General features: G+C 46.0%; 1 protein-coding gene across 2 annotated transcripts in view; it reads left to right on the top strand.

Annotated features, from left to right (window-relative positions):
- FBXO42 (F-box protein 42) overlaps window positions 1-23306 on the top strand; it is a 278393-nt gene that overhangs the window by 228942 nt on the left and 26145 nt on the right. The window lies entirely within an intron of this gene.

Genomic DNA, 23306 nt, shown 5'->3' with positions numbered 1-23306 from the left:
CCCTCTGCTTCAGCAGGGGGACTTCCTGGCTACGCTGGATCTCAAAGATGCATACTTTCATATCCCCCTGCATCCTTCCCACAGGAAGTACCTCAGATTCACGATTCAAGACCAGCACTACCAGTTCAGGGTTCTGCCTTTCGGGGTCACCACAGCACCAAGAGTCTTTACAAAGTTTCTGGCGACTGTGGCGGCGCATCTACGACGCTGAAACGTCCACGTCTACCCCTATCTGGACGACTGGCTCATTCAGGCAAAGTCAGAACAGCAGTGCGCCTACCACGTGTCCCGCACCATTCATCTCCTGCACGATCTGGGATTCTCGCTGAACTACCCAAAATCCCATCTCCAACCCGCCCATATACGGCAGTATCTGGGCGCTACAATAAACACTCTGGCAGCCACTGCGCAGCTAAATTCAGTGAGAATCGCCAGTATCCAAACGCTGATCCAACGATTCAGACCTCAGCACTCGCTTCCAGCGAAGGTGTTCATGCAGTTGATAGGCATGATGGCCTCCTGCATCTCCATCGTCCCGCACGCGAGACTACATATGCGTCCGCTTCAGGAGTGCCTAGTACGTCAGTGGACTCAGGCTCATGGGCAACTGACAGACCTAGTGTTGGTGAGCGGTCGGGCGTACAACTCTCTGCATTGGTGGAATCCACAAAACCTTTGCAAGGGCCGACCGTTCCAGGAGCCTGTACCACCGATTATCCTGACAATGGACGCTTCTCTCCAGGGATGGGGAGCGCATGTACTCCACTACACAGTGCAGGGACTATGGACACTACAGCAAAGGAAGATGCACATCAACGTTTTGGAACTGATGGCAATCTTCATGGCCTTGAAGGCATTCAAAGTACATCTGTGCAACAAGGTCGTGTTGATCCGGACGGACAACATGACGGCCATGTACTACATTCAGAAACAGGGGGGCACGCACTCTCCGCAGCTGTCTCATCTGGCTCAGAGCATGTGGAAGTGGGCCATTCAGAGGAACATCTTCCTCATGGCAGAGCATCTCCCAGGCAAAGACAACCAGATGGAGGACCTGCTCAGCAGGCACAGCCACCAAATGCACGAGTGGGAGATGCATCCATCAGTACTCCAACCGTACTTCCAAAAGTGGGGTCATCCAGAGATAGACCTGTTCGCCACAAAGGAGAACGCAAAATGCCAAAGCTTCGCCGCCAGGTTCCCACACCCGCAATCGCAGGGCAATGCGCTGTGGATGAACTGGTCAGGCAAATTTGCGTACGCTTTTCCCCCAGCACCTCTGATACCGCTGGTGGCACGCAAACTCAGGCAGCACTCGAGGACTCTCATCCTGGTTGCTCCAACGTGGGCTCGCCAACCATGGTACACCACGTTTCTGGAACTCTCCGTGGTACCGCATCAAAGGCTTCATCTCACTCCCAGCCTTCTGACGCAGAGCCATGGCGACATTCAGCACCCAGATCCGCAACAGCTCAACCTGGCGATCTGGCTCCTGAAGTCCTAGAGTTTGGCTACCTCAATCTTCCCCCCCGATTGCATGGACATCATTCGGGAGGCAAGGAAGCCCACTACTCGAGCTTGTTATGCGGCTAAGTGGAAGCGGTTTGTCATTTACTGTGTAAACCACGATATCAACCCGCTGGATGCTTCCATTCAAAACCTCATTTGTTACCTGTTCCACCTATACCAATGCAATTTGGCGTATTCTTCCATCCACATTCACTTGTCTGCAATGGCAGCATACCTCCAGAATAGGCAGCACCTATCACTTTTTAAGGTCCCTGCTATCAAGGCTTTTCTGGAAGGACTCAAAAGGGTCATTCCACCACGGACACCACCAGCTCCGGAATGGAACCTCAATGTGGTTCTTACAAGGCTGATGGGTCCTCCCTTTGAGCCACTGCACTTTTGTGAGCTTCAGTTTCTGACTTGGAAGGTTGCTTTCTTAGTAGCTATTACATCGCTACGGAGGGTTAGCGAGTTGCAGGCACTAACCATCCAAGAACCTTACTTCCAAGTACACGCTAACAGGGTGGTGCTCCGCACTAACCCTAAATTCTTACCCAAGGTTGTATCTCAATTCCACATGAACCAGACAATTGAGTTGCCAGTGTTTTTTCAAAACCCAGAGTCGCTGGCGGAGCGGATGCTCCACACCCTTGACGTTAAAAGAGCCTTAATGTACTACATTGACAGGACAAAAGATTTTCGTAAGACCAAGCAACTTTTCGTTGGATTTGCCTCACACCACAAGGGAAACGCTATCTCCAAAGCTGGGATCGCTAGGTGGATCGTGAAATGCATTCAGATCTGTTATGCTAAAGCTAAACGCACTCTCACAATTCCACCAAGAGCCCACTCCACCAGAAAGTTGGGGGCCTCTATGGCTTTCCTAGCTAACATTCCCTTAGAAGATATTTGTAGAGCAGCCACATGGTCTACCACACATACTTTCACTAAACATTACTGTGTAGACGTGCACTCCAAACAGCAGGCAGCTGTTGGTCAGGCTGTTCTCCAAACACTTTTTCAAACGGCTGCAGCTGACACGGGCGGCCGCCAATGAGGGGAGCACTGCTATGTATTCTATGCACAGATATGAATTCAGCAGCCCACATGCCTCGAACTGCAAATGCTACTTACCAGTATGCATCTGTTCTTGGCATGTAAGGCTGCTGACATTCATATCGCCCGCCCTCCTCCCCGGCGCCTGTAGCAGCTGCAGTATTTTCTTATATACACGCATAGCATGGTCATCACTCACATAGTTCACTCCATCTCTGCCAATGGCTAAAAACAATCTGGGGATGGAGGCGATGCCCATGCGCACTGTAGTCCAGGGGAGGAGCCACCTATCTCGTGATACTTCGAAGACTCTTCCAGGACAACAATGTGCAATCATCCGGACCCAACACTAGGCGGCGATCTATGCACAGATATGAATGTCAGCAGCCCTACATGCCAAGAACAGATGCATCCTGGTAAGTAGCATTTGCATTCCTGCCAGTCTGGGAGGCATTACCACACAGGTGGGTGAGACAACTTATTCAGTGCGGCTATTGTCTAGATCTAACTTCCACTCCACCTAACATACCCCCAAGACACCGTCCTATGTCCGCAGAGCACATAGACTTATTGCAGCAAGAAGTTATCAGCATGCTGCAAAAAGGGGCCATAGAACTCGTCCCCATACAGGAACAGGGTACAGGGGTATACTCGCTGTACTTCTTAATACCCAAAAAGGACAGGTCGCTCAGGCCAATACTGGATCTCAGGCCCCTAAACCAATACATCTTATCAGAACATTTTCACATGCTCACTTTACAACAGGTTCTGCCATTGCTCACTCAGGGAGACTTCCTCGCAACACTAGACCTAAAAGACGCATACTTCCACATACCAATACATCCTGCACACAGGAAGTATCTCAGGTTTACCATACAAAATCAGCACTACCAGTTCAAGGTACTACCTTTCGGGGTGACAACAGCCCCCAGGGTGTTTACCAAGTGCCTAGCAAAGGTAGCGGCACACCTGAGGAGAAACCATGTCCACGTCTACCCCTATCTGGACGACTGGCTCATCCAAGCAAAGTCAGTCCAGCAATGTGCCAGCCACATGTCTCGCACTATTCACCTCCTGCACAGCCTCGGATTCTCATTGAATTACGCAAAGTCTCATCTCCAACCCGCTCACGTACAACAGTACCTAGGAGCTACGATAGACACTCTGGTTGCAAAGGCACAGCCAAACTCGGCAATAATCAACAGTATTCAATTACTGATTCAAAAATTCAGACCCCAACACTCGCTCCCAGCACGGGTGTTTATGCAGTTGATAGGCATGATGGCCTCCTGCATCTTCATAGTACCTCACGCGAGACTACACATGCGTCCGCTTCAGGAGTGCTTAGAACGGCAGTGGAACCAGGCTCAAGGATAATTAAAAGACCTAGTGTTGGTGACCGGTCGCGCATACCACTCTCTGCATTGGTGGAACCCACAAAACCTTTGCAGGGGACGACCGTTCCAAGAGCCTGTACCACAAATAGTGCTGACGGACGCATCTCTCCTTGGCTGGGGGCGCATGTCCTCCATTACACAGTACATGGACTATGGACGACACAGCAGAAGAAGATGCACATCAACCTGTTGGAACTGATGGCAATCTTCACTGCAATGAAGGCGTTCAAGGTACATTTGTGCAACAAAGTTGTGTTGATCCGGACGGACAACATGACTGCCATGTACTACATACAGAAGCAGGGAGGGACACTCTCTCCACAGTTGTCACATCTAGCGCAAAGCATGTGGAAGTGGGCCATTCAGAGGAACATATTCCTCATGGCGGAACACCTCCCAGGCAGGGACAACCAGATGGCGGATCTGCTCAGCAGACACAGCCACCAGATACACGAGTGGGAGATGCATCCCTCAGTGCTACAACCGTACTTCCAGCAGTGGGGTCACCCAGAGATGGACCTGTTCGCCACAAGGGAACACGCAAAATGCCAAAGCTTCGCCGCCAGGTTTCCACATCCGCAGTCTCAGGGCAATGCGAAATGGATGAACTGGTCAGGCAGGTTTGCGTACGCTTTTCCCCCAGCCCTGCTCATACCACTAGTGGCACGCAAACTGCGACAACACTCCATGACACTCATCCTAGTTGCTCCAACGTGGGCGAGGCAACCATGGTACACCACGTTCCTAGAACTTTCCGTGGTGCCTCATCAAAGGCTGCGATTAACACCCAGTCTTTTAACGCAGAGCCATGGAGACATTCAGCACCCAGATCCGCAACAGTTGAACCTTGCGATCTGGCTCCTGAAGTCATAGAGTTGGTTACCCGAACTTGCCTCCTGACTGTATGAATATTATCAAAGAGGCAAGAAGACCCACAACCAGAGCATGCTATGCGGCGAAGTGGAAACGATTTGTCATCTATTGTACCAATAATGACATAAATCCGCTAGATGCATCTACTCAAAACATCATATGTTACTTGTTACATTTACATAGATGCAATCTAGCCTACAGTTCCATACGTATACATTTAGCTGCGGTGGCAGCTTATCTTCAGAGCAGGCAACACCTTTCACTCTTCAGAGTACCTGCTATTAAAGCTTTTATGGAGGGACTCAAACGAGTGATTCCTCCAAGACGCCCACCTTCACCTGTCTGGAATCTCAACGTGGTTCTAACTAGACTGATGGGAACACCTTTTGAACCTCTACACTCGTGTGAGATTCAATTCCTAACGTGGAAAGTGGCTTTCTTGGTGGCGATTACATCACTTAGGAGAGTTAGTGAGCTACAAGCCCTAACTATTCAGGCGCCGTTCATACAAATTCATGCAAATAGGGTAGTGCTACGTACAAACCCTAAATTTATGCCAAAGGTGGTATCCCAGTTTCACATCAATCAGACTATCGAACTGCCAGTGTTCTTCCCAAATCCAGATTCAGTGGCAGAAAGAGCTCTACATACCCTAGATGTTTAAATAGCTCCCTTGTACTATATAGACAGAATCAAAACCTTTCAGAAAAACTAAGCAACTGTTTGTTGCCTTTTCACCACAGCACAAAGGCAACCCCATTTCAAAATCAGGTATAGCCAGATGGATTGTTAAATGCATACAAATTTGTTATCAGAAAGCTAAACGCACATTAACAGTTCCCCCAAGTCGCATTCCACACGCAAGTTTGGGGCATCCATGGCTTTCCTGGGAAACATTCCTCTAGAAGACATATGTAGAGCAGCCACATGGTCTACCATACATACATTTACCAAACACTACTGCATAGATGTACACTCCAAACAGCAAGCAGCTGTAGGACAGGCTGTACTCCAGACTCTTTTTCAGGCTGCTGCAGCTGGCACAGGCAACCACCACTAAGGGGGAGACTGCTATACATTCTATTCACAGATATGAATTCAGCAGCCCACATGCCTCGAACGGAATATGCTACTTACCAGTATGCATCTGTTCTTGGCATGTAGGGCTGCTGACATTCATATCGCCCTCCCTCCTCCCCGGTGCCTGTCGCAGCTGTAGCACTCAGAATTATTCTATAGCATGGACATCACCTACTGTATCATACTCCATCCCTGCCACAATGGCGAAAAACAATCTGAGGATGGAGAGTATGCCCTTGCGCACTGTAGTCCGGGGGAGGAGCCACCTATCTCGTGATACTTCGAAGACTCTTCCAGGACAACAATGTGCAATCATCCGGACCCAACACTAGGTGGCGATCTATGCCAGATATGAATGTCGATTCAGAAAAGGGAGTGGTGATGAACAGAGTGTCTGAATTAAGCAGACCACTCTTAACCAGTCCAAAGATCAGGGCTTGACCCATCACTGTTTTTTAGCTCACTGCACCATCCCAGCTCAGAACCCTTTTCAGATATGAATGTCAGCAGCCCTACATGCCAAGAACAGATGCATACTGGTAAATAGCATATTCCTTTCTAGGACTTCGGTTGTTTTTCCAATCCGATTTTTAAAAACTGATTACAAGCAAATGAAACTCAAACATTTGTGTAAGTGATATAGTGTGCAAAAATAACATCTTGGTTTCAGTGAAAACACATTTTGCTTAACTACTTAATAGCTCCAAGTCTGCTCTTTGTGTCTTTTCTGGTGTATTGATGTATGGTTTAGATTAACTTACTCAACTGAATATTTCATCTAAAACCTTGCTGCGAGCACCAGCCATCTCCATTGTTTATTGACCTTGTACATAGTGTGCTGACTAAACCTCCGAGCACAACAGAGAACGCGAAAGGTAGACCGTTCTAATGTGAAAAGGGTACAAAAGAATTGCATGTAGTGTTGTGCGCAAAAGCAGCCTATTGGCAGCGAAGCTCATGCTAACTTAGTAATGTAGACAATGAACCCACCATCCATACTACAGTATCTTGGACCTCAGTCTCCTTAAAGCCTTACTGTGGAAGAACTGATTCAAAATGCTCACATTGGCCCAGATCTCATCTGCTCTGGAGCTGAGTGAAGAAATTATATCCATGGACTTGCAGGACACTTATTTTCATATACATGTCCTGCCGACCCACAGTCGATGCCTGCAGTTCAAGGTGAGCCATGACATTTTTCAGTTGCTTGCACACCTTCTGCCTCACCACCACCCCTCAGGTGTTCATGGAAGTGATGTGGGTGGTCGCTGCCCATGTTGGTAGAACTGTATTTACCACATTCCGTGCCTTAATGCTGACTGGGAAAGGCAGGCCTGCAGCAGTCAGTCATGAGCTACCTTTTGAAGAGGCAACCTTTTTGGCATCATTGGGTTTTACCTTAAATGAGCCAAAGTCCCACTTTATTCCCCCTGAGGCTTCCTTTCATTGGGGTGGTCCTGGGTACGAAGTTCAGTGCTTTCCCTACTCAGCAACAAGTGGCATGCATTTGAAACCCTAAAGTGGATCCTGGAGCTCTAGTGTGCTCTGAATCAGGGCTGCCTTTCTGACACCATCCAGATTATAGATTAAGCAGTTCAAAATCTGTAGTGTTGGCTGATCAACTGCAGTGTGCCCTGGAGCAGGTTACTCGCCCTTCCCCACCTGGAGCTAGCGGTGGTAGTTTGTGCATCTCTGCTGGGTGGGTGTGTTCACCTAAGGAAGGTGGAGATCAAAGGCCTCTGGTCTCTTTTCACATCAATCTTCTGGAGATGCAGGCCATTACTCTGGCATCAAAGACTTTCCTGTCACCCATCAAGGTGAGGCTGGTGCAGGTTCACAAAGACATCACCATGTAGTACTTGCAACAAGCAGGAGTGTGGGCTTGGTTCCTGTGCCAGGTGCCTTTGCGCCTCTGGGCCTCTGGATGTGGCTGGTATTTTCTGGACATCGGTCTGGTTGTCAGCCATCTGGTTTGTTCCCTGAACACCAGAGCAGATGAGTTGAGTAGGTGTTGTCTGGAGGGTCATGAGTGGTGCTTGCATCCACAAAGTAGCCTGTGCTCACAAACAGTTGTGATGCTTTTTCCTTACGAATGCAACAATTTGACCACCCCTTCGCTCTGTTGCAGCGCGGACCCACAGCATAGACCATCTTTGTCCATGACGTATAAGCATCCCTGGATAAGTTCCACCAAAGGTATGCCGCCTCCCGCCATGTTATCTAATGTTCTAAAAAAATGGCCCGAGGATCGTTTTTAATTACAACACAATCTCTCTTTCTTTTTAGAACTGGTTTTCATGGACTAGAATTATACTGCCCTGAGGAGAATCCTGTGAATTTGTAAACAGGATTCGAAACGCGTCGGCTTTACATTTATTGTCAATTGAAGATTGGAATCGATTGATGTTTTCTGAACTGTTTAGCTTGGCTTTCTAATTTTGTACATTTATTGTCAATTGAAGATTGGAATCGATTGATGTTTGTTCATAATTGAAGGTTAAATTCATTGTCCATGTTTTGGTTTAATTAAGAGCACTTTGGTTTCACATATATTTTGTGTCTTATTCACTTTTTTGTAAATATTCACACAGTTGCAATGTAATTCATATATGGCTATATGTGAGGTTGATAGCAATTGTCGTTTTCTGTGTGCAAAAAGACAAAACAAATGTTTATAAATCAAGGATAAAATCAAGTATCTGGGTAAACAAATAAAGTTATGTTTATCCTTTAAAAACATTAAGTGTTCTAATTAATTCTTAGAGGCTTAGGTAAAAATCCCGTGTTTTTTCATTATATTGGCCCTACCTACCCTCTTTCCCACAGGGCCCAACCACCCGTGTTTCATTGCATCCCAATGTGGCACAGGGTCTATTCCACCAGTGGTAGGGGTGGGAACTCTGGCTAGATCTTTTCACCACAGTTATGAACACACTGTCAACAATTTTTTGTGCTGAAATTTCGACAAGAACACTAGGTTCGACGCATATGAGCTGCAGATTACACACTTTGCATTAGATCGCCATCTGGTGTTGGGCTCGTATGCTTGCACCTTGTTGTCTTGGAAGAAATCTTTGTTGTCACGAGATAGGTGACTCCTCCCTTGGATGATAGTGCTCATGGGCATCAACTCCATCCTTAGATTGGTTTTTTCCGCCATCGGTTTCGGATGCAACTTTTGCGCACCGATTCGAAACTGTGTTCAAGGCATATGGGCTGCAGAACACACACTATTGCATTAGATCACCATCTGGTGGTGGACGCGGATGATTACACTTTGTTGTTGTCTTGGAAGAGTCTTTGTCTGTTGGATGACTCCTCCCTTAGACCGTAGTTTGCATGGGCATCGACTCCATCTTCAGATTGGTTTTTTTCTGCCATCGGGCTCAGATGTGTTATCGTTCGGTTCCGTTACCGATCTCTTTTCGAATCCATGAAGTAATCAAAATACCATCGGCATCGTCGTCGACATTGATTCCGGTTACCAGTGTCGAATAGAGACTTCACTTCTCGATTCCAGCGTTCGTCGAGGCCATCGGGCCCAACTGCGCCATTGGCTCATGGAAAGAACACCCTTCAAGAAGTGCCCTCTGTGTGGACACAAATTCCCTCACACCGATCTTCATGAGGTTTGCAATCTCTGCTTATCTCCAAAGCACGAGAGTCGAGACTGTGAGTCCTGCGCTTCGTTCCGGTCCAAGAAAACAATCAGGGAACGTCGTGCTCTAAGAGTAATGGCGCAGTCATCTTCATCGACACCAGAACTCATCCTAGACGATGCTCCAATTGAAGTAGACTCCGAAGAACAACAGCACGAAGACATCGCTTCCGAAGCAGAGGATTCAGCTTCCGGAGTCGAGGATCAATCCGAAGATGATCTTCCAACTGGTCAACAGGTTGTGAGTACAGACGTCGACCCTGTTCACCCCACCATTCATTCTGGGACAGGCTTCGGTTCTACCTCCACCTTCGGGTCCAGGTGCACACCAACCAAAACCTTCCGACGCCCCGCCTTCGGGCTCGGCAGCGAAGATTACAAAAAAGCCTTCAGTCGACTTTGGCTCGAGTCAGTCTGTCGGTCCCGAAAAGCAAAAGGTCCTTAAACCCAAATTAACACCGGCACCAAAGCATCCTTCGGTACCGAAAGTGGTTGAACCGAAAGCAAGTTCGGCACCGAAAGAGGTTCCCAAACTTACCGAACGGAAAACCACCCTGGTTCTGAAAAAAGTGGACCCGAAGAAGGTTCCGGTACCGAAACATACTTCGGCTCCGAAGGTAGAGTCAAAACGTACTCCGGGAACAAAAACTCTGTATCCAAAGAGCACCGATCCTAAGAAAAAGTCTTCGGAACCGGAACCAAAACCTGCTGCAAAGACAATGGACACTGTTAAACCTAAGCATTTCGGCTCCATATCATGTAAATCGGCGCCGAAAAAAGATTTGCCAGTAGAAGAGCTTTTTATACCAGATCCAAAGCAAAAAACTCTTCATATTTTTTTTGTATTAGTCATTTTTATTGAGAATAACAAAAGAAAAGAATGTGAAGGCAGTAAACATATCACATATCCCATTAAAGCAAAAACATGACAACGAAAATACATCCTTATGCAGGGATGATGATAAACAGAATGGAACTAAAATGACGAAATGACACAGCAATAAACGAAATAACGACAGTGCTACGATAATGTGGATGATGACATTAATGATTGAAAAGTGCTCTAGTGCTACGTGGGACTAAATCGGGGTCCAGGTCATCTAGCTCTAATTGTCAGAACAGCCAATATGCACAGTGTTAGAAAGCAAGGTGACATTCTAGTTACAAGTAGTAAGAGACCTCCTAGGAGCAGGACTAGCAATTTCATGGGTGGTACGAGGAATCGAAGAAGCACCAAAGTTTCCTGTGCGATTTGCGCCAAGGAGAATTGTGGAGAGACTCGTTATCTGCACCCCTCAAAGAGAACAACCACTCCTGCAATGTTTTAAAGGCAACTTCACTAGCATTTTTCCACTTGTTTAGAATGACTTTACAGGCTAGAGTGAGCATGAGATCCATAAGGTGTCGGTCCTGAGCCTTTACAAGATGATGATCTATAGCACCTGGTATAATGTAAGAGAAATCTTTTGTTGGAGGTCGATAGTGAAAGGTTCTGTGTATGTAATTATAGATCTTGTCCCAAAATATTTGTAGGGCAGGGCCGTAAAAGAGCATGTGCGCCAGATCACCCACGTTAGATTTACAATTCCAACACGTGGGGCTATCATTGAGTTTAAGTTTACATTTTTTTTCAGGGGTCCAGTATACTCTCTTTATTAACATTATCTTGGTTTGTGAAAGTATGGGCGATATTTTATTTGCGAAAGGGGTCAGATGAACTTTCTCCCAGTCAAATGGGATCAGAGATCAATTAGTCTCATTTTCCCATGCCGCCTCACATTTTCTATGTGATTTTTGTTAGTTAGGAGAGAGGAGCGTATATATTTTGGAGATAGTGTGTCCAGCTTTCACGAGTTGAGTGAGCTCCTCCGCAATGGAGGGGTCGTGTGATGTGATGGATCGTGAGGAAATGAGCGATTTGAGTTTTCGAAATTTATAGAAATCCAGGGGTTGAAGCCCGTGTTTCGATTGTAGCTTGGAGAACGGTAAAGGCAGGGTGTCTGTAAATAGATCTTTGATTAGGTTTATCCCATTTTTAAACCAGTGGTCCCAATTAAGAGACCTGTCATCTCTTAAAACTCGGATTATACCATAGGGGAGGCTAAGTTAGATTTGTTAATTTTGGTTTTGGCTTTGGTCACCCTTCTGAATTCAGTAAGGCTCTTTTGGTGGGGAGTATTATGTATCTGGAGTGAGGGAGAGCAAAGACATCCGCTGTTAGGAGGGTGGGAAGAGGCATATTATTGCAGATCGCTCTTTCTGTATCTACCCAAACAGGTGTATAGTCTGCTTGTGGGAGCAACCAGTTAGACCCTTGTTTACATAAATAAGCAGACTGGTAGTTTCTAAAGTTTGGGAGGCCTATACCACCTTTCTCTTTGGGTAGCTGAAGTTTGTTTAATGAGATTCTAGGTTTCTTATCCTGCCACAAAAATGTGTTAAAAATGTTATAACCCTTTTTCAGGAAGTCGTTCGATAGCAACATGGGCAGCATGCACACAAGGTAGTTAACCAGTGGCGTAATCCTTTTCAGAGTTTCCGCCCTGCCCCACCATGATAAAAAATTTTGGGGGCCTACCGCCTAACAAGTTGGATCTTTTCTTGTAAAGGGAGTTTACATTAGTGTTTAAGGTGCGGATTAGGTCCTTCTCAAATTCCAGTCCTAAATACTTGAAGCATTTTGATTGCCAGAGTAAGCCTGAGTCGCCCATGATGTCTTTGTTACCAACGTTGTTTAAGAGTTTCACTTCCGTTTTATCTTTGTTTTATTTGTAACCAGACACCATGGAGAAGTCCAATATTGACGACATTAAGGCTGGTATAGCAGCCTCAGCGTTTTCAGATATCACCAGGACATCGTCAGAATAGGCCGTGATTTTAACCGTGCACTCACCGAAACCTATCCCCTTGACTGTGGAGTGGTGTGGCTCTCTGGTTAGAGGCGGCAGACCCGGAAGCAGAGAACGGCCCGGGACCAGGGTTCAATTCCCGACGCGGCAGGGTCGTGGACCAGGGTCAACGTACTCGATAATTCTCGCCTCGGTGCCTACTCTAACCAGGGATCACACTCGGCAACTCTGGGCATTAAGCTTGCCTCATCTCTACAACGGCCCCCCACAGACGCCGGGGATGCCTGGTTTCACCTTGGAGATACCCAGAAAGGGACCATCTCACAGGGAAAGCCAGGACGGGTTCCCCAGCGGTCTTACGCGCCAGGATACTCCGGTAGTAATTGAGCGCGCTACAAAAACAGCATATTATTATTACATTGTCTAAAGTGATCGAGGAAGGGCTCAATAGCTAGCAGGAATAGGGACGGGAAGAGGGGACAGGGGGGACAGCCTTGTCGCGTGCCTTGCTCTAGGTTTTAGGATGATGAGGTAGCCACCCGGTCTAACTCTGGCAGTGGGGCTGGAATAGAGTGCCATCACCATACGGATGAAAGTCTTGCCTAACTTGAATTTATGGAGTACCACTTCCAAGTAACACCAGTCTACCTTATCAAAGGCCTTTTCAGCATCTAGAGTTATTGCAACTGTAGGGGAGTCAATAGATTTTGCTTTCTCCAGTATATGGGCTAGGATGCGCGTGTTGTTGCTGGAGAGCCTGTCCTTAAAAAATCCTACTTGAGACGGGTGAATTAGCTTAGGCAAGAATTTCTGTATACGTTTCGCAAGGATCATAGCGTAGATTTTACAATCTAAGCAAGATCGGCCTGTACATTTTTGGAGAAGACTGGTCTTTCCTCTCTTTTGGAATCAGTTCTAATAGCTTCAGCCCGGGTTCCGTGTACCTGACCGGTATTGTCAAAATCATGATATAGGCCAAGTAGAGGTTGAGTGAGAAGTTTGGGAAAGCATGTGTAAAACTTTGCATTAAATCAGTCTGGGCCGGGGGCTTTCCCTAATTTAAGTGTTTCAATTTCCGGAGCAGTGATCGGGCTATTAAGTTCTGATTGCTCTAGAGCCGATAGGGCGGCTAGTGAACAATTACTTAGTTAGTGTTCTATTTTTGCTGTACAAGCCATTATAGAAATCCTTAACCGCTGTGTGCGGCGTTTATTAAAATACCGCTTTACATGACGAGCTGAGCTAGTCATCAGCATCGAAGGGGTTAAAAACATCCGCAATCTTAACGGAATTAGAGTGAGATGTACCAGATTGGTCTGTCAAGCTCTTAATAGTTGATCGCTGTAACTTAAATTTTAGGTATCAAGCAAGGCTTTTACCTGCCTTATTTAATTCGCATAATCTGAAATTCTTCTGTGCTTTCAACCACATCCCTGCCTTCTCGCTGACTATCTTATTGTATTCATATTATTTATTCACTAATTCATTCAGGACAAGGGGATCTCTGATTAATATGTGCCTTTTTAGGTCTTGCCTTAGCGAAAGTGCACTCTCGCTGAGAGGACTATAGCTGTCGGCTCAGCCGACAACGAGGGGAGACAGGATCTGTCCACGCGCGCAGCATTGTCTAGGACAGCGTCGGATTCCGACACGCGCCTTCGGATTGGGTCGCGCGCGTGAGCTTGTAACATAGACAGCTCACGTGCGCGACCCAATCCCAAGGCGGGCATCGTAATTCGACGCTGCCCCCCTGTTATACGTTCTGGGAGTTCTGTTATCGAAACAGGAAAATAACGTTTTGAACGAAAAGCAAATGTTTTCGATCGCTTATCCGCCCACGAGATATATGATTTGTTACCAACGGTCTGAGAAAAACAAAGTATTTACCTTCACACAGCAGCACAATTATATTTACATAGCCATGGGACACATTTCAAACTGCGGTCTTGCATAATCACACAGAAATGCCGAAGTCTTCATTGAGCGAATGCCAGATCGCATCACCGCTCCCTCCCATTTAGGCAATTCCCACAAATTATTAATAAATAATCAATGTGGTGGCAATCTTGAATTCCGTTCCTAATAATATATAAATGCAAAGTACCCTGCGACATTCATAAGTCCTGAAGTCCTGTAAACAACGGGGCTATATAATTAAACAGCGTATAACTTTACAAAGGGAACTAACTCACCAGCTCTCTGCCGTCTTCCGACCGCAACAGCCCAATCCTGGCAACTCATCCTCTCGGGGTAGACATAAAAAAGGGACACTCCTCGCACAGTACTGCAGCCAGGAGCATCGGCGTTCTTTCTGCAAGTCTAAAATGTACTGGAGCTGGGTTCCTGATGGCAGGTTAGAGGAGTCTGCAGATCATCCGATGAGAGTGGCAATGGGAGTGCCCACGATCATCTACATAGAAGACGGACTCTGTGCACTAATCAAAGTGTCCATGATGTTTGTGTTTTAGCAAACTTTCATATGACTTCGTACCGAGGAGTCCAAAAGTGTTTGTAAACATTTACAAATCATTCGATGCTTGTTTGTTTTGCCCAGAAATCAGATGCGTGTCAGTCAATGGATTAGCTGACCTAAGAGAACAAGAAGGCACAGTACAGGTAGTGGGCCTTGAGTGCTGAGGCAGAATCAGCCTCCCTTCAGCGTGAAGCATCGTTTCAATGTGCCTCTGACCTTGTTACAGATTTGTGGAAGTGAATCATGTGTAAAAGTAAGGGAGTCATGAATCCGAATCTACAGTAGCGTACTAGCGCATACTCCGCATCGGCTCCCCGTCATGGTAAAAAGAGCTAAAAATTATCAGTGCTAGTGAAGAAGTGGCGCTGGGGTGTGGGGGAGGGGTGGGCCCCTTCTGGGATGCCTTGGCCCTATCCCCCTTTTGTTGTCCACCACCGCCGACAGTTGCCAGCAAAGAGACACTACTACCCTTTCAGCCTTGGAGCAGCGATATTGTTTCTGTTTACATTTAATATTTTCCTTACTCTGGCATAAAATAAGAGTATTTGCATTTTCCAAGATGTTGTATTTCTACAAATATTAGTTATGTGTAATGCGTACTATGAGGAGTCGCCTTACACATGGGTTTGAGCTCAGGTTGCAGATGGGTGTTTATAACGGCACAATACAGAGCTGCAGAGTGCATGAGAAATACAGTGCAAGATACTAACAGATCCGGTCAGTGCATCACAAACCGGTTCAGATTAGATGCTCATTCGATGCTTGTTCTTTATTCTCACGTGTGAGAGCACTTTTTAATAGTTGAGTTCAGGATGTACGCTGTATGAGTATCTCTTTTACTTGATTTAGTACACAGTAATGTTGCTCCATCCTTAAGAATCTAGATCTCATTTAGGCTTTATGACTATTAACCTGCCTCTTCTCTTAGCTCACTAGTGCCATTTTCTGGGGGGGGGGGGGGGGGGGGGGGGCAGCAATGACTGTTTCTAACCAGCATTTACAATGCAATAGGTCGCGCATTATTAAAGTTTGAGCTATTGGCATTGTAAATGACAATGCCTTTTATTCATTTTTTTTAAACCTGCAATCGGTGCATAAACGCACTTTGAACGTATTGTCCTTGCTTACGATGAGCAAGGCTGGCAGTAAAAGAGACTGCCAGCCTTGCTTCTCATAAGCATGAACTAGAAGTACAAAGTGCTTGTTTATGCACCGATGCAAATGAATAAAAGGCATTGTCATTTACGATGCCAATAGCTCAAACTTTAATAATGCGAGACCTATTGCATTGTAAATGTTTGTTTCTGGTGCAGTGATTTCTTGTTCCAGGTGAGCAAGAATACTGTTAGCGTCTTTGTTCATGGCCGATCTGATTTTTATGATTTCACCTCTGATGGTGCTTTTAAGTGCCTCCCATCGTATCAGATCAGATGTCTCTCCTCTTTTATTAGATGCAAGGTAACTTTGTATTGCCCTTTGTGGTTTGCCTAGGAGTGTCTTTTTCTAAAACCGCATTATTCAACCTCCAAAGATTTTCTTTTTTGATCATATGCAGCAAGGCTAGTGATAAAGTGATACAGGAATGATCTGAGAACTCTTGGCTCAATTGAGGTTTCCTCAATGTTATTTGAGGCATTTCCAGCCAGGAGTATATAATCTATATGTGAGTAGGTGGTGTGAGGTGTTGAAAAGAAGGTATAGTCCCTCTGTGGGGTTTTGCAGTCCATGAGTCTACCAAATTAAAACGTGAACAGAGATTTAGGAGGTGTTTGTGAGAGTTGTTGGGACAGAAAGGGCAGCGGGAGTCACGATCTAATGCTGGATACATGGGCAAATTAGTCGCCGGCCAGTATGTGTATTGCATTATCCGAGATTGTACAGAGATGAGCAGACAGCTCCTTCCAAAAAGCCGGGTCTTCTTTGTTGGGGGCATATAGGTTAGTGACATAGAATTCCCTGTTATCTTTGGATAGCTTAGTGGAAATCCATCTTCCCTTAGTGTCGGAGGTACTGCTTAGTATATCAATATTAGACTTCTTGGCTATTAAAATCAAACCACAATTTTTTTCCCTAATGCTTCAGAACGCACTACTTCGCTATAAGTCCTATTCTTGAGTGCATTAAATTGTAAGGAGTCAATTTTTGTCTCTTGAAGTAAGATAATGTCACCATTTTGTTTAGAGATAATCCAGTATCTTCCTCCTCTTGATCGGATGGTTAATGCCTTTTCCATTTAGAGAGACAACTTTTAGATTATCACTTTTGTGTGTCATGTTATCAGGAGAGGATATTGGTGGTAAGAGACCGCTGTGTACAAGTAACATGGTTTAGTTGTAGTAATGAGGCGTAGTTGAGATGTAGTATAATGCAAAGCGATTGCTAGTCCTAAGAAAGCTTCCTTGGCAACCCTGAGTAAAACATGTGTGATTGAGACTTCCTGGGTCAACACACAGAGCTAGCGACACTAGTTGAGATCTGATTTTAGAGCACATCGAGTAAAAACACAAGGATAAATTCAGGCAGTAAAACATAAGACCAAAAAGAAAACAAGAAAACGCATTGAAGGCCCCAATCCCACCCACCCCAACCCCAAACCCTCCCACCCCACCCAAAAAGTAATCAGTAGAAATGGTGACACGGGGAAAATAGATCCCTTCCCATGACAGCAATTAAATCCTGTGTACCACATAGAGTTGTGAGTTTTCAAGAACATCGGTATTTGTTATTATAACCACAGATACACTAAGTACGAGGCAAGCTGGAATACTTGTTAGAAATGTTCATAGAAACTGTAACCTATATTCAAACAGTCATTTGTAATAAAATTAATTTGGCTCTTTTAGAAGGTTTTGAACAATAAGGAATCAACGTTTCTAAATGCTAGTAATAAACGTTGCTATGGGTATTCCTTAAGAAGGTGTTCAATAGAAAGCTGAAGATATACCATGACTCTGATACATAAGCTGCAGACTACATGGAGGAGACTTCCTCTAAGAGTGGGCTAAGCGAGCACACAGACTGGACATATCACTTCAGTGCCTGAAAAGAGGAAATGGACTATCCTAAAACACCGCCAGTTCCTCTAAAAAAGCATGCTCAAACTTCACCAATGAGGATCCCTTCACAAGAAGTACCAGTAGCTATTTCTCCTGTACATTCACCATCTAGTACACATAGTCTTATACCACAAGATGAGGATGATGGGGGATAGTTACTCACAGGACATAGAGAATGAACATCACATAGAAGACATTAATGACCCAGATGATATTCCTGGGCCATCAGGGGACCCAAGGGAAGATTATAATGCACCAGATCTACCTCAAAATGATGTATACCCATCTAGACCATCTCCCCCAGATGACACTATCGGGTTTACGCAGCTCTTTCATGGAGCAGCCACTTTCCATGGGGTAGACCTACACACAGATACAATGTAAGAAGATTTCCTAATGGACACTTTAATGTCATCACATAAGACCACAACCACACTTCCAATACTTAGTGGAGTTGTAAGACATGCACCTGAAATATTTAACCTCTTCGCCGCTAATGACAAGGGTAACTCGTCATGGAGTTTCCATTGATTTCAATGGAAATTACATTGAGGCACCAGAGGCGCCATAGCATCCAAGTGGTTAAGGACCCAGTCAGAGCAAGGATAATTAACCCCAGACTAGAAAAAAAGTACAAGGCAGTTCCAACTGATCCAGCATACATTAAAGGACAGTTGCCATTGGACTCACTAGTAGTGTCAAATGCGAGAAAAAGAGCTAATTTGCAGACAACGGGAGATGCTCCACCTCCTGACAAAGAGTCTAAGCTTTTAGATGCTTCGGGAAAATGCATCATTTCACAAGCTGCTAATGTCTGGAGGATTGCTACCACTCAAGCTTTGTTAGCAAGATATGATAGAGCTCATTATGATGAGTTGGAGTCACTCCTGCAACACTTGCCAGAGCAATACAAGAACAGATCTTCTGACCTAATACAGGAAGGCAAAGTTTTATTACAAATACCTCTATAGGATGTGCACTAGACACAGCAGACACAGCTTCTAGAGCAATAAACTCAGGGGTATTGTTGCGTAACCATGCATGTCTACGCATCTCTGGGTTTAAACCAGAAGTACAAGCCAGTATCTTAGACCAGCCATTTGACCAAGAACATCTGTTCGGTCCATCACTTGATACTGCACTAGAAAAGATGAAAAAAGATGCACACACGGCAAAATCCATGGGAACTTTACAAACACAAGCCCATAGACCTTCCTTTCGTCGCTCCTGATACAGGGGCGCCTCTAAGGGTTTCTAAACTGACAATACCTCCTCTTCTTTTAAAGCACCCAACCAAACCTCGCCTATTAAAGGATTTTATAGAGGAGGTTATAGAGGAAACAACAATGAGGTAGAGGAAACCACAATCGCAACACCTCTACTCCCAAACAGTGATTTCACTTGCATCCCCCCAGACCATTCCACTCCTGTCGGGGGGGAGGTTACAACAGTTCCTACCTGTCTGGCACGCCATCACCACAGACAGGTGGGTAAGACAAATAATTCAGTCAGGTTATTGGCTGGCGCTCTTACATCCCAGACAGCGTCCTATGTCACAGGAACACCTCATACTGCTAAGACAAGAGGTAGAATCTCTACTGCAAAAGAACGCAATAGAACCAGTCCCAAAAGAACATCAAAACACAGGAGTTTATTCTCTATACTTTCTCATACCCAAAAAAGACGGCTCCCTCAGACCTATTTTAGATCTAAGGCCCCTAAACCTGTACGTACAATCAGAACACTTTCATATGGTCACACTACACCATGTTCTACCGTTGCTAAAGAAGGGAGACTTCCTTGCCACATTAGATCTCAAGGGCGCCTACTTCCACTTTCCCGTACATCAATCGCACAGAAAGCACCTAAGGTTCATTCTAGAATGTCAACACTACCAATTCAAGGTACTCCCCTTCGGAGTAACTACAGCACCTCAAGTGTTCACAAAGTGTCTAGCAGTAGTAGCAGCACACTTGACACATTCATGTATTTCCATATCTGGACGATTGGTTAATAAAATCCAAGTCATACAACCAATGTGTACAGCACACGCATCAAACAATATGTCTGCTACACAAACTGGGATTCACAGTAAATCGAAAGAAATCCCATCTCCAACCATCCCTGTCGCAGCAGTATCTGAATGAATGAATGAAGCCAGATTTATATCGTGCAACTTAGCCCCAAAGGGTGTCAAGGCGCCTAGCCAAATAAAAAATGAGGTCAAAGAGCATGATGTTATCCCTTTGGCCTCGGATTCAGCCAGAAGAGTGTGGTTCTTGGAATTCCCTAGCATGAGCATCTGTCCTCTGATCAGGCTGTCACTTTGGGAGGACCTCATGTCACAGCAACCGGACAAGATCCTCCATGCAAATCTGTGCTGTTCGCCCCTCTATACGTGTAGATTGAGCAGTGGCAGTTCAATTTGGATTTCCCAGCTGAATTATGGATGTCCTCACCTCTAGGCACACTTTCATGAAATCCATTTATGCTAGCTACTAGAGGACAAGTTTGTGACCTGGTGTGGTGCACGTAAAACAGATGTCTTAAAGGCAACGCTGTCTGACGTCCTTTTACTTTTATCTTTTACACAGCTAGGCCTTAAAAGGCCTTAAAAGTTTATTTGCCTGCCCTTTTGGCATTTCTGTGTTTGCTGGACCAACTGTCATTTTTCAAACCACCTGTTGGGTGTCAGACCTTTAATAAATCTCCTCACATTTCCTTCCAAGCTGTTTGTGATGCCACAATAGCACATTAACTTAGTGTTGCATTCCAATTGTATACATTCTTTAGGCGATTCATAGCTACTTGCTGTGTCTCCAACCCTAAAGACTCTTACTCATTGCAATTACGTCAGCTCATCACATGAGTGTACTACAGGAACTCTGTACAACTGCCGTAGGCACCCTTTTCTCCCGGGCAAATTGGTGTTGGGGACTCTAGCCTTCTTACCTAGTGTTGTGACTTCCTTCATTGTTGGGCAATCCATCACTGTACAGTGTTATGTGCCCCCATCCGCCTTCACCTCTCGAAAGAGGAGGAAAGGCTCAATTGGGTGAGTGGACAATCTGCTTTTTGCGGGGTTCTGGAGCATAGAAATGGAAGGCTGTGCTGAAAAGGGTTTTGTTGAGGTGACAGGTTATTTGCATTAATATCTGCTATGCACTGGCCAAGAATCAGCCGCTGGAAGGCCATTCCACCAGTGCTTAGGCTGCTACCATTTTTCATGGCTGTGACGTGGGTGTGGGTGCATAGGTTTGCGTAGCAGTACTTCCTTGACGTTTATCAAAAATAGACTAGGACACTTGTAACTACGTTACAAAAGGTTGTATAGATAACCCTCATAAACGCTGTGTTTCGTGTTGTGCGGTTTATCTTGGTTCTCCGCCCCACATAGACGTTGTGGCATTTATCATCAGGTGATCTATTGTGCTACATGCCAGCCTCAAGCCTGAGGTCACCTCTGTAGTAGCGTAGCAGTGTCCAGAGATATGTATAGGTACCACCACGAAGGAAGGTTAATATTAAAAAAAAAAAACCTACACCCAAGCAACTACTTTATTTATAGACTGATGTGATTTGTTATTAAAAAATAACACATGGGTATACTTTTGGTTCGAGCAACTGGATCCTCGCATATCACTTAAAACACACAGTTAACATGTTTCTGCTCCTTGCCGCCCAGCCGGGTCTATGGAGCATTCGTCAGGACAAACAGATTAAAATTATACTCACACTTTTTGTGCAGTATGTCAGGGGTTGTAATTATACCCACCGTAGTTTTAATTCAAGGCTCAATTTACCGGAAATAGAAATCACAAAATCAAATATTTGTCAATTTTTTAGATATTGTTGGTGTACCTCTGCATGTACGTTTTTAGGTCTCGCTAGATGAAAGCAAAGCTTTGCTGTCTAGTGCGAGACAACTTATGTTGTTACCTTTGGGGGAATGTGGACTGCAGACTGTCACGAGCTTTTTGTGGCAGAGATTTGACCTCGTGGGCTCGCACGCCCAGCACGGCGCCGTGCACGTCCCCTGCCACAGATTCCCTGAACACACACATGCACACGCAGGCAGGAAGGCACATACACACGCGCACCCCCCCTACTTCCCCCCACTCACTGGCTGCGCCCACCGCACACATACAGGAGCGCACCTACACACATACAGAGCCCCCCCCGCCGCATACATAGAAGCGTACCCCCCCCCCCCCCCCACGGGGGCCGCCGCATACATAGAAGCGCCCCCCCCCACCGCCGCATACATAGAAGCGCCCCCGCCGCCGCCGCATACATAGACGAGGCCTCCCTCCCCCCGCCGCCGCCGTATACATACAAGTGCCCCCCCCCCCCCCCATACATACAAGCTGCTCCTCTGGCCAGGCTTTCCGTGGGCGCGAGCTTCACATGACGGAAGTCCCGCCCCACGATAGGTTTCGTTTTTTGTCAGTGCGCACGCACGTCTTGTATTTCTAGGCAGGAGAGAGTGGCAGGGCTCAGAGTGCATGTGAGCTTGTCTGCACACTTTTTACTATTTTGACTAAACCACACAATACAGGGTTATTAGTTGAGCCGAACTGCACATCTTTCATCATTTTTGAAAATGTTATGTTTATTTATTTAGTTTTTAAAAATGTCGATGCTGAAAATCAGCACATGTCAACATGTTAGTGTGCCTATTTGTGTCCGCGATCACAGGGCAGTGTGCGGCGGACCCTTTAGGCCTCAGCATGTGCTCCTCGTGTTGTGATGTCTCCAGATGCCCAAGTTTCAACTGCCCCAGCAGTTACGTGCCCGACCGCTGCAACTGCTGTCTCGTCTGCGCCGTAAAGAGGACCCGCTGTGTGGGGACAGTCTTGAGTGCAAGCACCCAGCAGGGAAGCGCATGGCCAAGGGCGTGTGCCACTGCAAGCGGACTTCCAAGGTGTGTGGCAGCGATGGGAGGGCCTATGACAATGTGTAGCAAATGAAGGTGGAGACCCGCAAGGCGCTGCAACAAGGGCTACCCGCCATCCTCTGGACGCAGAAGGGAGCCTGTGAATCGGGTAAGGTGTGCAAGCATCACCAGCTTATTTCACCACCGGGCCTTAACTGAAATCTGCTGTTACTATTTTTGCCAATAACTGGTTTTAAATGAGCTTTCACTTTTGTTTGTGAGCTTCACGTGCCCAGGCTTGTTTTGCCCCATGCAGGGCAGCCGCCAGCCCTGAGGGTCCATCACGTCTATTCTTGTTTATTTGCTTCCCGGGCTCGATGTGAGAGGGAGCTCGCCTTTTTCTGCAGCCTCTCTGCTGTCTCGTCATCCCGCAAGGCCCTGCAATGATGAAACCCGGCGCAGCTGGTGTCTTGTCTTTG

Source organism: Lissotriton vulgaris, chromosome 5, assembly GCF_964263255.1.
Source record: "Lissotriton vulgaris chromosome 5, aLisVul1.2, whole genome shotgun sequence".
Taxonomy (NCBI): Eukaryota; Metazoa; Chordata; class Amphibia; order Caudata; family Salamandridae; genus Lissotriton; species Lissotriton vulgaris.
Note: the sequence above shows the minus strand (reverse complement) of the source record. Positions and strands in the feature narration are given on the sequence as shown.